At 45.3% G+C, this 13,895-nt stretch overlaps 1 long non-coding RNA gene across 1 annotated transcript; it reads right to left on the bottom strand.

Annotated features, from left to right (window-relative positions):
• Positions 1 to 5,168: 5,168 nt before the first annotated feature.
• Positions 5,169 to 7,628, bottom strand: LOC110792302 (uncharacterized). Its single transcript, XR_008919617.1, has 4 exons — positions 7,531 to 7,628; positions 7,164 to 7,214; positions 5,827 to 6,369; positions 5,169 to 5,573 (listed from the first exon to the last, which is right to left on the bottom strand). It is a non-coding gene; the product is annotated as an uncharacterized lncRNA (long non-coding RNA).
• Positions 7,629 to 13,895: the final 6,267 nt, after the last annotated feature.

Below are 13,895 nucleotides of genomic sequence, written 5' to 3'. Positions count from 1 at the left end.
CTTTCGGCTGGGACCGTGTTTCAGTGAGTTTGTCCTCCTCCTTCTTCCCTCGTTTTACTGACTCGTTTTTGTGCTTTGTTTTTGCAGAGTACGGCTTTAGCTGTCTTGATCCTGCGATTTTGGGCATCTCTTTGGATCTGAAGACTATTCACGACTCGGCTCCTGATTACAAGTTCGGGAAAGAGAATCCTCGTAATCCTCGTTTGAAGGATTACGTGTTGTCTCCTTCGGGTGTTGCCCGGATATCCGAAGTTCGAGCTGATCCGTGGGATTCTGCCTCCTCTCTCGAAGCTGTTCCAGTGAAGGTCGTGCTTCCTGATTTGAGGACAACTTCAGATCCGGTGAGTGTTTCTATAGGCTCGGTTTTTGTTTGTCTTTTCTTTCTCTTTGGTTGGCCGTCGGCTAACGTCTTGGTCCTGGACCATCTTTCTAGGGTCCTGGGACTGACGCTGTGCCGCGTGCCGTTCCTTTGGTTTCATCTCCGGCTCGGATAGATATCTCTTTATCTAGGAACCGGGTACTTCACCTTTTTTCTTTATTTCCTCCTTTGTCTTCCTCTAAATTTATTGACCCTTGGTCTCCCTTTTTAGGATCAAAGGAAAAGGAAGGGTAGCACTCTTCTGAGGTCTTCCGCGCATCCGAAGAAGGCGAAGGCTTCTCAGTCCTCGGAGAAGGTATTTGCTCTGACTTGGAGGTTTTCTTGTAGTCCGTCTTTCCCTTTTTCGAAGCTGATCTTTGAACGCTTGTTTTGTAGGAAACGGTTTCAGAAGACATGCCTCCTCCCAAGAATCTCCTTCACTTCATGCGCTTGCCAGGGCAGAATTTAAAGAGTGTGGTGGTTGCGGAACCGCCGCCCGTGGATCAACCGTTGGCCAAGGAAGATACCATCCCCTCTCCGCTGAAGCCGTCTACTGCTTTAGGGATCGAGATCCAGGATATCACCAAGGTGATGGAGGCGATTGAAGCCGACTTTGTTCCTGGCTCGGATGCCCCTATCGTGGCTGAGGAGAAGAAGGAATCTGCTGACGTTTCTCTCGAAAGAGAGAGAAGTCCAGATAAGGAGATGGTGGATCTCACAGGCCCCAATGTTGAGGTTCTCGAGGCTGAGAAGGATGTTCCCTCTGCTGAGGAGGAGCAGCCCGAACAAGGTTTGACGAGGAAGAGGCGCCACTCGACTTTGGGTTCTACTTCGACTTCGGCCCTGGATAGATTGATCCATGCTGACCCTTGCTCGGATGTTCCGCTGAAGCGGATCCCCGAGGAAGTAAGGGAGGCGATGGCTCGATATGCTAGGGCTCCGGTTTTGGGAGAGAATCCCATGGCTCACGTGGGATCTTTGGTGGGTCCCGAAGCTGCTCGGGAGAATCTTCTTCGGGCCAACCCGCAGTGGAGGGTTCCTGGAGCTGAAGAGAGGAACCCGGCTATGATGGCCCAGTACTACCTGAATGAGGTAAGTGTTGGATTTTCTCTTTGAGTTGTGTTTTTGTTTTATGTTTTTCCTACTTCTGCTCATCTTTCCTTCGCTCCCAGGCTGTTTTCTGGTCCTCGTTCGCTTCCGAGTGCAGCTCGGTTGAGGAGAGACAACTGAGGAGATATCAGGAGGCTTATGCTCGTGATATTCCTATCTTGGACCAGAAGGCTGAGCAGCTCTTCTCCGAGCTTGTGGAGGTCAAGCAGCTGTACCTTCAGTACAGTCGTGAGGCTAGAGCTTCTGCTGAGCAGATCGGGGCCGAAGTTGGAAAGCTCACCTTCCGAGTCGAAGAGGATGCTGAAAAAATAGCTTCTTTCGACAAGGAGAGGAAAGATATGGCCGCCAAGTTTGCGAGCGAACTTGAAGAAAAAGACAGACTTCTCAAGGAGATGACGTCTAAATTTGAGGCGGCCGTTAAGCAGAGCCAGGATGCGGAGGCGAGGCTTCAGCAGTTTGTCAAGCATCGGGAGATTATTCAGAACCAAGCCGACAAGGTGCCTGTTCTCCAGCTGAAGATCCGAGAGAAGGATGCGGCCATTCGGAAGTTGGAGCAAGAGCGAGTTGACCTCTACACTGCTGATCAGTGTAGAGAGCAGTATTGGAATGGCATCCTGGGTGCTCGGCGCATGTTTGCGAAGCATATGCCTCATTTCCCTTGGAATGAGAAAGTTCCTCTCTGGATGCGGGCCCAGGATCACTTGGTGGAGTGCCAAGCTGATCGAGACGAAGCTGAAGCTGAACGCCAAGCTGCTCTTGCAGAGGCTCGGGCCCAGAAGGCGAATTCCGAAGGTGACACTACTGCTGGGGGTTCTTCGAAGGATGCTCCCCTAGGGGATGCTCCTGAGACTCCCAAGAGTTAGGGATTCGGGCAGTCGTCTTCTTCAGAGTCGGTTGGTTCCAGTTGAGGACTTCCGAATGTGTGCTTGCCTTTCCCCCTTTTGCCTCGGCGCTGCGTTGTACTTGTTTCTTTTTGCTTTCTTAGTACTTCGGTAGGCCGGTATTGTCTGTTGATGGTTGCCGATTTTAACTGTTTCATTTTGTTTTCAACTTTTGAGGGTCCTCGGGTATGTACCGAGCTGTTTGATGCATTTGTACTTCCCCAAATATTGAATGAAAAATGAATGTTTGTTACTTGGCTGCCTCTTTTCAATTTTTTGCACTTCCGAAGTTTTAAGTCTTTGAATCCGTAGATTTTCGAGCTCTTCTTTTTGTAGACTTGCTAAGAAACCCTTTGATTTTGCGAGTTCTTCAAATCCGTAGATCTGTTAAGAGACTCTTTAATTTTGCGAGTTCTTCAAATCCGTAGATCTGCTAAGAAACCCCTTGATTTTGCGAGTTCTTCAAATCCGTAGATCTGCTAAGAGACTCTTTAATTTTGTGAGTTCTTCAAATCCGTAGATCTGCTAAGAGACTCTTTAATTTTGCGAGTTCTTCAAATCCGTAGATCTGCTAAGAGACTCTTTAATTTTGCGAGTTCTTCAAATCCGTAGATCTGCTAAGAGACTCTTTAATTTTGCGAGTTCTTCAAATCCGTAGATCTGCTAAGAGACTCTTTAATTTCCAGACTCTTCAAATCCGTCGATCTGCTCAGAGGTCTGGATTGTTCTTCCGATCTCTTGTGGTTCGGAAACCTGGGCAAGAGATCGCTAGTCTCCCTCTTAGTTATGACTTTGGCGATCCGTGGATCTGAGCCGAAGTTTTATAACTTGATTCGAGCGACTGTTTGTTGCGAACAAGGTTTATCTGGGTATCGCGAATCCGAGGATTCTGGACGATTCCCCGAAGTGTATGATTTGGTCATTTCTTACATTTTATCAAGGAATGGGCAAAGTCAACCTGCTTTTAGTCTCGAATTGATCAGATCCGAGGCTGCATGTATATATATAAAGGGACAATGAATTTGAAATATAGAGATAGGTTTAATGAAACACATGGTGCCAAACGGCTTTCCTCTTCTCATTAAACAACTTACTTGGTTTACAGACAGAGATCATACAAAATATTTCTTGAGAACATCGGTATTCCAATGGTTCTTCAAGATTGTTCCATCCAACTGTTTCAGCATAAACGTGTCTGGCCTTTTTTCGGAATGGATGATGTATGGTCCTTCCCAGGTGGCTGAGAGTTTGCCATGGATCCGTCCTTTCTGAACCGAGGCGGCATTTCTGAGTACTAGATCACCGACTTTTAGGGGTCTGGCGTTGACTCTTCGATTGTAATGCTTGTTGACCCTCTGCAAATAAGCTGCGTTGAGTGTCCTCGCATCGTTCCGAGCTTCGTCTAGTAGGTCGAGAGCTTCGGACAGAAGTTGGTTGTTGCTTTCTCCTTGGATTCCATCATACCTGTTGTATGCCTGGATCCTCAAGCTTTCTGTTCCGATTTCCACAGGGATGACAGCTTCGGATCCGTATACAAGGTGGAACGGTGTTTGCCCAGTAGCTTCTTTCTCGGTGGTCCGAAGGGACCATAGCGTTCCGGGTAGCTCTTCTAACCACTTGTTTTTGTTATCCTCGACTCTTTTCTTGAGTGCGTTGAGGATGAGTTTGTTAGCAGCTTCGGCTTGCCCGTTGCTTTGTGGGTGGCAAACTGCCGAGTAAGCTAGGTGTATGCCGAACTGTTTGCACCACTTTTGTAGCGGGGTGTTGTCGAACTGTTTCCCGTGGTCGAAGACCATCAGTCTTGGTATGCCGAACCTTGTGATGATGTTCTGCCATATGAACTTGCGGACCTGAGGTTCGGTGATGGAGGAGACACCTTCAGCTTCGATCCATTTGCTAAAATAGTCGACTCCTACAATCAACCACTTCTTCTGGTTCGTAGCTGAGGGGAAGGGACCAATGATGTCTAACCCCCACTGTGCGAATGGTAAGGGATACAGTGTTGATTGTAAGGTTTGAGCTGGTTGATGGATAGCTGGTGCGAACTTTTGGCATTTCTCGCATTTCCTTGCCATCTGCTTTGCCTCGGAAACCATAGTGGGCCACCAGTATCCGGCCCGAAGGGCTTTGTGTGCCAATGTCCTGCCTCCGATGTGGTTTCCGCATATCCCGAGGTGGATTTCTCTTAGGATATAGTCAGCGTCTGTTGGACCCACACATTTTAGCAGTGGAGCGGAGAATGATTTCCTCATGAGCTCTCCTTCGGCGCTGATGATGAACCACTGCACTAGTGGAAAAAGGGTCATTTGCATCGCACTTTTAAGCACATTTGCGTCGCACATCGTGCGTGGCAAAAGCTCTCGACGCAAATGACTAAAAGTCATTTGCGTCGCACATTTGTGCGACGCAAATGAACCTTATTTGCGTCGCACATTTAGCAAATGTGCGACGCAAATAACTTTTCAGGCATGGTGCTGAAAAGTCATTTGCAACGCACATTAGCTAAATGTGCGACGCAAATAAGGTTCATTTGCGTCGCACATTTAGCTAATGTGCGTTGCAAATGACTTTTCAGCACCATGCCTGAAAAGTCATTTGCAACGCACATTAGCTAAATGTGCGACGCAAATGACTTTTAGGCGGAAAAAAAAAAGTCATTTGCCACGCACATTAGCTAAATGTGCGTTGCAAATGACTTTTTTTTTTAAAAAAAAAATTCGTTTTTTAATATTTTAGTTACAACCCAATAAAAGGCAAATTCACCATAGATCACCCAACATGTTGATAACCTAACTACACTTTTAACATAAAAGTTTAAGTGAACCATAAACGAATGAGGCCCAAGATATCATTCAAGCAGATGAAAAAGAAAGTGGAGATGGAAACAATAGCCATGAGATGAGTAACTTGAATATGGAGCTGAGTAAAAACAGCAACAATCTCTAGGAAGTTGATGACCAAGTTGCAAAGACAGAGAAACTTGGACTGCAACAGACTGCAGCCATAAAGTTAGTACAAGAAGCACTTAATGCAATCCTACAATATGATGCAGAGTCATTTCATCAACAGCCAAATCCAGTCCAAGAAATGGCTAATAGTTCTGTCAGAGAGAGAATTTCAACTCCTACAACCTCCATCGAAGAAAATTGCAGCTAAGGTGGTGAAATAGATGGAAAAGTGACTGGTAGATCAGCAGAAAAGCAACAGCAAACAGGTAAAAGATCCTACAAAAAGAACCAGATGAACATAAGAGTTCATGAAAACAAATGTCCAAGAGTTTCAGCAAGCTCAAAAAATTGTTTGTGCCTGCAAAATTCATCAAGGCGATGGAAAAACTGAAGAAAATAAACCCACGCAAACCACAATACTTATCTGCTGTACAAACTCATAATTCTAGTTTACAAACTTTTAATAAACTTCGCCCGTATTACATTGGAGTTGTAAGCTCCTACAACAGTTGAAGCAATAGAAACTCACCGAAAGACACCTTAAAACATTCTTCATGATAGCCATAGTACAACCTACGCAACCTGCTCTCTGTTTCATTAGAATAAACAACTTCCCAACTGATCATCACAAACCTCAGGACACTTGCAAGTTTCATTAATAATAAAACAACCATAGCAAGCAGGCATATATACACTTCCCAACTGATCATCACAAAGACTACCAACCAGAAACAACCAAAAATAAAGGTTATCCAACATCCAAGTTAGATATGGTTACATATGAAGCACCCATAATAACCAAGGTTATCCTACGTCTTCCTGACAGTCACAATATATAAAAGGAAAGATATGCCAATACAATCAAAGGGCCCAGGAAATTCATTGTGAATGAAAAAAAGAGAGCAAGCTCTAGATAATTAGTGGATGCAAGATTCCAATTTAATTTATGCAAGAAAAATACAGAACTGTAAAAATCAAAAAAAGAAAAGAAAATGAATGCAGGACCTTGCGAAAGGCATTGTTCACGGCGAGCATCAAGCTTACACTGGTTCAATTTCTCCGGCATATTCGCCTGTTACATAAAAAAACTCCATTGTCAGACCAAAATCAAACAAATTACAATATGAAATAAAAATAAAAATTTGAACCGAGAAAAAAAAAGCCGAGAAATTAAAATTGAAGCACACTAAATTATGAATTTACAGCGTTCGTGCGACACTAAGCCACAAATCTGTCCTAACTGATGTTCTAGGCTTTTTACTATAACTTTAAGCAAGTTCGTTCTGGAGTCTGGAACGACCAGTCTATGGTCAAATTGGTCGCCATTAACTGATACTATTAAGAGGACATTGTATATCACTGCACCTTATTCCCCTTCCTCATGACACATTTCTAGTCTACTTCAGAAATTAAACCAAAAATTCTCAACTTTCCAACAAAACTCTAAAAGCGCTAACCAGATCAATAACCAACCATTATTCTCAACTATAACACTAACTAACCAATCCAAATCAATAAAAACATCTATGAAATCAACAAGAAATATACCAGGAAATTAAGGGGGGAAAGAGTAAAAAAATCTAGCAAAGAAATCAAAATATATCACAACAATCAATCATTCTAAAACAAACAATGCAAATTTCGGATGAAAACTAAAATTAAGAAGAAGAAAAAAAGGAAACAAAGAGAGTTATTCAAAGTCAGTAAGTAAAGAAGAAAGATACAAACTTCTATCTGAATTCATACAACTTCAAGCTGATTAACATTTGCAAGCCAAAATGTATAGCTTAATCAAGAACAAACAACAATAATTCAAATTCTTACTATAGTCTCATACATTTTGGAAACATGAGGAATGAAACTTACCATCGGAGTAAATCTTCTTACTCCCAAACGAGACTCAATTCAGCCAAACCACTGCAACAGAACATTCAAATGAACACAATGTCAGAACAAAAAAAATCTGCGCAAAATTAACAAAAACAAATTCATAATCCCTAGCAAAATATTACGCACACTCACCCCCTCATTGTTCTAAATTATTGGAAATTAGTGACCTAATTCACGTAATTTCTCACCAAATCCCAAACCCAAAAAAAGAAACCCTAAATCTTTCAAATTAAACAAAAATGTAACCACAAAATTCAATGAAAGTGTACCTGATTGAGTAAATAAGGGAATCAATTGAAGAATTAGGGTGAAGAAGATGGAAATTGAGGGTAAGTAAGTGTACCTGATGGAGACAGGGATCGATTCCTATTCAGTGGGCATTCTCCAATGGAGGCGGCGGCGGCGGCGGCGGCTGTGGCCTACGGTTCCAGCGAAACTCTCTCTGTAGGGTGAAGAAGATCGATGGAGGATGAGGGTGAAGAAGATCGATGGAGGATGAGGGTGAAGAAGATCGGAGATCGATGGAGGATGAGGGTGAAGTCGTGAAGGTAGTTGCGCCTGTTTGTTTTATTCTTCGACAAATTAGGGTGCAGTACGCGTGGGTGAGGAATAATTAAAAACTTCCGAATTTTTTTTACCTCCTCTGCGTCGCAGAATTACTAATCTGCGACGCAGGTGACTTAAAGAGTCATCTGCGTCGCAGATTAGTAATTCTGCGACGCAAAGGAGGTAATATTTTGCGTTGCATTATTACTAATCTGCGACGCAAATGACTCTGAGAACATTTTAGAGTCATTTGCGTCGCAGATTAATAATTCTGCGACGCAAATGACTAATTTTAAAGCTTAGAACTGTCAATTGCGTCACATGTTTAAATGTGCGAGGCAAATGTGGTGATGCAAATGATTGTTTTTCCACTAGTGACTTGTTGAATCTTTTCAGCTTTCTCGCCTGTAGCTTATCTTCGGGAAGTTCTCCCCTTTCTTTGTATGCAATTACTGCGTCCATCCAGCTGGGTTCGGTACGTAAACTGCATACTGTGGTGGGTAGCAAGTCAATGCTTCTCTCTTGGTGAACTTCCACGTGGACCGACCTGTTTAAGTCGATGAGTGTTGAGCTTGCGAGTTTTGACAGTGCGTCTGCTTGCGTGTTTTGTCCTCGGGGGATGAGAATGACTTCAAAGGATCTTAACTTTGACGTTAAGGATTTAATTTTTGCTAAATAAGCTATCATGCTGGGCCACTTGGCCTCATACTCCCCTCGGATCTGGTTGGCTACAAGCTGGGAATCAGTTTTGAGGCAAACATGCTCGGCCTCCAGGGATAAGCAAAGCTCTATCCCTGCGATTGCGGCCTCATATTCGGCCTCGTTGTTAGTTGCTTTGAATCCGAACTTCAATGCATACTCTATGCTTTTCCCCGTTGGGGGGATTAGTACAACTCCTGCTCCTGAGCCGTTTACTGTGGAGGATCCGTCAGTGAAGACCTCCCAAGTGCTTTTCGTATCATCCAGCATTTCCTGGTATGAGCACTCGGCCAAGAAGTCTGCCAACGCCTGTGCTTTGATGGCGGTCCTCGGCTGATATTTGATGCCGAACTCTGATAGTTCGAAGGCCCAGGCAGCCAATCTTCCTGACCTCTCTATTTTGTCGAGTACTTTCTCGAGCGGTTGGTCAGTTAGTACTGTGATCTGGTGGGAGTCGAAGTATGGCCTCAGTTTTCGTGCAGCTACCACCACTGCATATGCAACTTTCTCGATGAGCGGGTACCGAGTTTCGGCCCCTGTGAGTGTTCGGCTGGTGAAGTAGATTGGCTGTTGCTTCTTCTCTTCTTCCCGAAGAAGCACTGCGCTGACGGTTCCCGGGCTGACCGCTACATATAGGTACAGGGTTTCCCCCTCCTTTGGTCTGGCCAGTGTCGGCAGTTGAGCTAGGTGGGCTCTGAGTTGCTGAAAAGCCTCTTTTTGCTCCTGCTCCCATATCAGTTCGGGATCCACTTTCCTCGGGACCCCTTTTTTCTTGACTAGTTCTGCTTCTCCCCCGGGGAGGCCCTTTGGTTTTAGTGCTTTGAAGAAAGGGGCTCCCTTGTCCGAGGCTTTTGATATGAATCTTGTTAGTGCGGCTAACCTGCCGGTTAGCCTCAGCACGTCTCTCTTGGTCCTCGGCTCGGGTAAATCCAACGCTGCTTGGACTTTGTCCGGGTTCGCATCGATTCCTCTTTCGCTCACCATGAATCCGAGGAACTTCCCTGACTTCACCCCGAAGACACATTTTTTTGGGTTCAGCTTCATGCTGTATTTCCTCAGATTTTCGAAGGTCTCTGCCAAGTCTTTGACATGGTCTTCCTCCTTAATGCTTTTTACGATGGAGTCATCCACATAGACCTCGACGTTCCTCCCTTTCTGGTCGGCGAAGACGTGATCAACTAGCCTCTGGTATGTAGCGCCGGCATTTTTCAAGCCGAAGGGCATCATTTTGTAGTTGAACACTCCTGCGCTCGTGATGAATGTTGTCTTTGCTCTGTCGTCGGGGTGCATGAACACTTGATGGTAGCCTGAAAAGGCATCCATGAAGCTGAACAGTGCATGGCCGCTGGTGGAGTCAACCAATTGATCTATCCTCGGCAAGGGATAGCAGTCCTTAGGGCAGGCTCGGTTCAGATCTGTGAAATTCACGCACATTCGCCAAGGGCCGTTCGATTTCTTGACCATCACCACGTTGGCCAACCATTTTGGGTACATGCATGGCTCGATGAATCCGGCCTCCTGCAACTTTTTCACCTCTTCGGCGATGGCTCTATTTTTCTCCGAGGAGTAATTCCTCTTCTTTTGTTTGATTGGCCGAGCTTCAGCGTTGACGTCCAGCTTGTGACAAATCAGCTTCGGATTTATCCCTGGCATATCTGCTGCTGACCATGCAAAAATGTCTTTGTGATCCCTGAGCAGTTGGATCAAATCGATTCGGAGCCCCGAGCTTAGGCCCTTGCCTATTCGGACGCTCCTGTCTGAACCTTCTTCGAGGAAGATATCCTCCATTTCCTGATCTGGTTCGGGAGACAGGGTTTCGGGGCGGGCATCGACCTCTGCGGGAGATAAGCTGCTCGTGCCTGCTTTTCTCCTTTTTGCCTCGCTCTCCTCTCCTGGAGCATCTTTCTCCGCCTCCGAACCGTCTCCTAATTTGGGCTTTCGGACGGCGGTGTGGCAGGTTCTTCTTGCAATCTCTTGATCACCTCTAATTCGTTCGGCGAATCCTGCGTCCGAGACGTATATCATCAGCTGATGGTATGTGGAGGGGACTGCCTGCATCTTGTGAATCATGGTTCTTCCCATGATTACGTTGTATACGGAGTCGCAGTCCATCACCAGAAATTCGTCCCGAAGGGTTTTTGCTGCTTGGCCTTCGCCCACTGTGACTGGCAAGGTGATCTTTCCTCGAGGGATAGCTGCGGATCCGTTGAATCCGATCAGGGGGTAACTGACTTTCGTCAATGCTTCCTCTGACTCTTCGAGGATCAGTTGCTCGAAGCAGTTTCTGAAGATGATGTTGACGGCACTTCCTCCGTCGACCAACACTCGGTGTACGTTGTGGTTATTGAGGTCCATGGAAATGACTAGAAGATCGTCGTGTTTGTACTGGACTCCGAAGCAATCATCGGCAGTGAAGGTCATGTTCGGGGGGTGTGGTTGGTTGTCTCCCACTGCGCTGAAGTTGACTCGATGGGTGAGAGCTCTTAGGTGTTTCTTGCTGGCCTGGCCAGACTTCTGTCCCCCGAACACCACTAGGATGTCATTCTTCTTGTGCCCTGTTGCTTCGTAGACCCTTTTCTGGGGTTGCTCGTGTTGTTTGCCACTTGCGGCCTTTTCTTTTTCCTCCCTTCGGTCTAACAAGTATTGTTTCAGGTAGCCTCGGCGAACGAGGTCCTCAATGTTGTCTTTCAGTGAGTTGCATTCTTCGGTGTGGTGACCGAAGTCATCATGAAACTCGCACCATTTGTTCTTGTTTCTCCGAGCTGGGTTGGACTTGAGCTTCCCAGGTAGTTTCCACTTTTCGTCATTTCTGTTGAGACTAAAGATTTCTTTTCGGGGCAGAGTTAGTGGAGTGTAGTTAGTGTATATGGGTTGAAATTCACCCCTTCTCCCGTCTTTCTTCGGGCTCATCTCTCTAACTCCTACTTTCTCCTTCCCTTTCCTTGAGCCGCCCTCGGGCTTGCTCTGGGCATTTTTTGTGTCTCTCGGATCCGACGATCCTTTCAACCTTGCAGCGGCTTTGTTGAACTCTTCGATTCTGATGAACGCATCAGCCATTTGGAGCACGTCGGCTATTTTGGAGGGGTTTTTCATCGAGAGCTTATCACGGAATTTCCCTTCCTGGAGCGCGTGCTTCAAGGCTAAGATGGCCACATCTGGCTGCAAGTTTGGTATGTTTGTTGATTCCTTCATGAATCTGGCCATGAACTCTCTTAGACTTTCGTCTCTTTCTTGTTGGATTGAGGTCAGTTCTGTCGTGGTTCGCTCGGGGCGATTGTTGCTCACGAACTGTGTGCAGAATCTCTTTTTCAGCTTCTTCCAGCTTTTGATCGATCCCTTCGGCAGCGATCTAAACCACTCTCCCGCCACTCCGGTTAGCATGGTTGGAAAATATTTACACCAACATGCTTCGGAGTAGGGACTCAAGAACATTTGCTGCTCGTAGGAGATGACATGATCCCTCGGATCTGTGATTCCGCTATATGTCAGGTGTGCTGGCAGTCTTACCTTCGGTATCTCTTCTATGATCAGCTCGTCCGAGAAAGGGGATGACGTGGGAGTCATGATTCTTTTCCCGAGTCTAGCCCTGATGCCTTCGTTCGCCGAGGTTCTGTGATTAGAACGTTCGGGCGTACGATGGGGGCTAGGGGTTCGATCATGCCTCCTGTCTCTTCTTCTTTCTCGGCTACTGATCTCGGGTCGTTCGCCAGATCTGCTTGATTCGCCTACCCCGTGTCTCGTATGGATCGAGGGTCTTAACCTTGAGTGGACCGAGGGCCTCAACCTGCTGAGCACCGAGCTTCGGATCCGAGTATTATGAGTAGTCGATTCGCTTTGGAGAGCTGTTGGAGTGGGCGATGGTTTTGCAAACCAATCTGGTTGTTGTTGTGCCCTTTTTTGGGTGTCCCACGTGCTTTCCATCCATCTCGACGTCAGGTGTGTTCCTTTCAAGGGAAGGAGCTCTCGTTCGGGTCTGGACACTTCTACACTGGGCTGCTCGTTCAGCCTTCGCCTGGTCCTCCTCTCTTCTCTGCGGTCTTTTGCCAATCCTTGCTGCTTCTCATTGAAGAGGAAGTTTTGCATGATGGTCATGGCCGCAGTGAGCTCTTCCCTAGTTGGAATCGGAGGTCCTGCGTTTGTGGCGGTCGTAGCTCTGCTTGGCTGTGACCTCGCCACCGATTGAGGGTGCTCCTCTTCGTCAGATTCCGAATCTGACCGCACTATCATATCGTCATCATTGTTGTTGATAACATCATTAACCATTTTGCAGAAAGAGGTGGTTAATGTCTTTCAAAGGCTTTGAAGTGTTCTTCCCCACAGACGGCGCCAAATTGTTCCGGTGTTGTAAAGATGGAAACAATGGGCTTCGAATGAAGGCCCTTTCGTATGTGTTGAAGATCTTGCTTGCTTGAATGAGTCGAGTCCGAATTCACCTGCACAAGAGCAAAGTCACTAGCCTCGGGGGTGTTTCTGAGGAAAGCCCCTCCGATGCCTAAGTAAGAACGATGCTCGCATTCTAGAGAGAAGTTCTCTAAAAGAGTAGTCTTAAGGCGATAAATTGGACGTACCTTGAGGTGTGAGCCTTCGTGGCCTATTTATAGTGTTTGCATAATAAATGCCCATAGGTCATTTATTGCTATTGGGCCTTGGGCCTTAATGGATGGCTGAATAGCCATAGTGGTAAGGTTTGATGTTGTTGTTTAGAGCCATTGGGCTTTGGACTTAGTGGCCCAATTGAATATCATTTGGGAGCCCAAACAAAGTGTAACCAAACCCGACTTCACACAATCCCACACCTCTAGTTCGACGTAAACGTACAAGTTTGGTTCATATACGAAGTATGTATCCTGTTTCTCAAATATTTCTCATCTTTAACTAAACATCTAATTAGCCAGCAGGGGAGGGGAACATAGAACGGAATGGGGGACATATAGAAAAGCTTACAAAATTTAATCATGTAAAGTTTTAAAGATAATTTATTTTTTACCACTTTAAAAAGTCGAAAATTTGTATTTACCACCTAAAAAACTAAAACTTGTATTTCACCCACTAAAAAAATTTTAAGCTTGTCTTTTACCACCTGAAAAATGGAAAAATAGACGAAAATGTTATGTGGGGCACAATAACCATAATATTTTTGATATATTATCTTCTTCCACGGATTTCAAGTATTTAGTTCTCTTCTCTCTCCCCGCTTTCTTATCTTCCACGAATTCACATAATTTTTCATCACCATTAATTAATAAAATTGACAAAATATAATGGAAGTAAAGAGAGAAGGGTGAAAGAGTTAAAGAAAATCACAAAGCGAGTGTAAAAAATTTGTTGAGATATTACTTGGAATACTTGGAATTGATTTTCTAATTAGTGCTTGGAATTGATTTCATACGTTAAGAAGTATTAGTACTTGGAATTGAAGAATGCAAGTTAGTGGTAGTATTAATATATGACATTGATTTCTTA

Source organism: Spinacia oleracea, chromosome 4 (genome assembly GCF_020520425.1).
Source record: "Spinacia oleracea cultivar Varoflay chromosome 4, BTI_SOV_V1, whole genome shotgun sequence".
In the NCBI taxonomy this organism is placed as follows: domain Eukaryota; kingdom Viridiplantae; phylum Streptophyta; class Magnoliopsida; order Caryophyllales; family Amaranthaceae; genus Spinacia; species Spinacia oleracea.
This window is presented reverse-complemented; position numbering and strand designations above follow the sequence as displayed.